The following is a 2,733-nucleotide window of genomic DNA, read 5'->3' on the forward strand; positions in this document are numbered from 1 at the left end:
CGACCGGTCATGGTCCAAAAACACATAATTGAATGCATAGGTCTTGTAAACATTGGACCTGTTTATTATGCTATATACGCACGAGTCGCAGTACTATATGCCCAAGTTGTATTTAAATTGTAAATGCCTAAAAGAAATCTTTAGAAGAAACTATATATATTATAACAAAATTCTTCTGTGATTCATTTGCATTCAAATTTTGCACCCTTCAAAAATATGCATATATATGAATATAGGTGCTGTCGGGATTTGTACGGCACAATCCCGTTGACACGCTGGTTCTCATCAGATCACCGAAGTTAAGCAACGTTGAGCCTGGCCAGTACCAGATGGGTGACCATTTGGGAAGGCTAGGCGCTGTATGTACCTTCTGGGAAGGTTGGTTGTGCGGCCAGCAGCCGCACCCAGAAAAAAGAACTCCTCGCTACAAAAGCATCTACAAAGTTGTAGATGATCTATGCCCCCCCCCAGGTGCTCAAAGCTATGGATGGATGGTTGTCAGGATTTACCTGTTTACTCATAATGGACTCTTCTAATCATCATTATATATAAAAAAAAAACAGAGTCTAATATACTCGGAGGTAATAATCGCGATCGAATGCGAGACTACAGATCATCTAACCGTCTGACAATGCCGGCAATCTTTGTTTTGTAATCACTTTCTTATACAATATATTCACCTCGTTACACCTACCTATATGACCAATCTAATATAAAATAGAATTAACACCTAAGAATCGATAAAGGGCAACAATAACAGCTACTCCTAGAGATGATTTGAAGTACCGATGGAAAGCGCAAGCGAATATTGCTGAACAACAACCACTGGGCGCCATACTATATAACTTCCAGCCGAAAGATGAAATACCGCTGAGCAAACAGAAAAGATAACGAGCTAAATTGGGGAAAAGGCGAACTCAGTCGTGTTTAATCAGACATGCATAAATATATTCTTTTGTACCTAAACTCGTAGTCCGTGTCTTTTGTCATGACCTTTGACAAAAGCCACAACTGGAGACGAGATATTCAAACAAACAACGTGATATTCCAAGGACGCATCTCAACAATAGAAATAACCTAAAGAGCAAGATAGTGTTCGAAAAACAATAACAACGAATCAGTCAAGGAATCAGTAAAGTATAACCAGACAACTAAAAGTTTAAAGAACCAGGACGAAACTCTGAAAGTTTCACTGAAGTAGGTTTTGTGCTAGGAACAGAGGTTCCTAGCACAAAACCTCCTTCAGTGAAACTTTTATAAGTTAAAAAAGAGAAACAGAAATAAAGATAAAATTATTCAATGAGTAAGACTTTATGAATGAAAAGTCCGTAACTTATTATTTTTTTTTTGTTTGTTGATGAACTAAAGAATAACTTTTGGCTTTCGTTATTTTTCTTTTGTGTGTTTTTTTTATAAAGTAGAATATTAAATAAAAAACGAGAAAACGCTCACAACAGAAACGAAATAGCCCAAGACAAAATTAAAAGAAAGTTTCCCTAAAGAATTCTAAGCCGCTCGGAAAACATGCACAAAAATGTCAGCCATGTTTGAACTCAAACATTATACGCAACCGGTCATCAAGAAAAAAATGTATGTACCGTTCACCTCATTAGAGATAATAAAAGATGAGCCTGCATAATTTTTGCATGCTGGCACCATATCGAAAGATGAATTCAAGAAATGGGCAGCACGTACCGTCTATGTCAAAAAGAAGTCAAGGGAAATCCGCATTTGCTCCGCCTTCTCAACGAGTTTGAACTCAGTAGTAAAAGATTACTATTAGCCACTTCCTGAAAAGATTTCACTAAGCTAAATGGAACAAAGATCTTCTCTAACGTTGATCTGAGTAACGCATGCCACCAAATTTCAGTCGAGGAACATAACTGGAAAATTCTTTGTATTATCAATCATGAGACGTTATTCAAATTCAAGGTAGCACCCACCATTTTTCAAGAAATTATAGATATAATCTATGATAGCCTTGATTTTGCAATCACTATTCGAACGATATTATCATAATTAGTGAAACTAGAGAAAAATAGAATTTGGTTTTTAAATAAAAGATGTAAAATACGATTTCTTGATGAAAGAAATGAAATACTTGGGACACATGAACGACAAAACAATAGAAGACGGACCCGAGAAAAAAACACAGCTATAAAAGATATAGATATATATAAAAGATATATATATATATATATATATATATATATATATATATATATTTCCTTAAGGCCTTATCGTCTGACCCTTTAATAGTCTTTTTACTAATATACCTTTGGATGAAACCATTGGTATTTGTGTTGACTATCTATACCGTGGCCCCTTAAAATCTCCACAATTTCCTGAACGAATTTTCGTTGAACTGATGGAACTTGCTACTAAATCAGTCTCCTTTAGTTTCAACAACATTATGTACCGTCAAATTGATGGGATATCTATGGGTAACCCTCTTGGTCCTTCATTAGCCAACATTTTCGTTGGATTTTTGGAAAACGAATTATTTTCCAAAATTACTAAGCCAGCATTCTACACACGCTACGTTGATGATACTTTTGCATGCTTTCCCTCTCGGAGCGAAGCTGAACAGTTTCTTCGTCTTCTTTGCAACCTGCATCCATCTTCACAATTTACTATGGAGGTTGAAGACTGTAGCTCTCTCCCATTCCTCGACGTTCGTGTTTCTAAAGTTGGTACTACGTTTGAGACCTCTGTTTATAGAAAACCTACATT

General features: G+C 36.0%; 1 pseudogene; it reads left to right on the forward strand.

Moving 5' to 3' along the window:
• The first annotated feature begins 249 nt into the window (after nt 1-249).
• LOC145260170 (5S ribosomal RNA) lies at nt 250-366 on the forward strand (annotated as a pseudogene).
• The last annotated feature ends 2,367 nt before the right edge of the window (nt 367-2,733 follow it).

The sequence above is a fragment of the Euprymna scolopes genome, chromosome 35 (assembly GCF_053919585.1).
Source record: "Euprymna scolopes isolate OS-2025 chromosome 35, ASM5391958v1, whole genome shotgun sequence".
Classification (NCBI taxonomy): Eukaryota; Metazoa; Mollusca; class Cephalopoda; order Sepiida; family Sepiolidae; genus Euprymna; species Euprymna scolopes.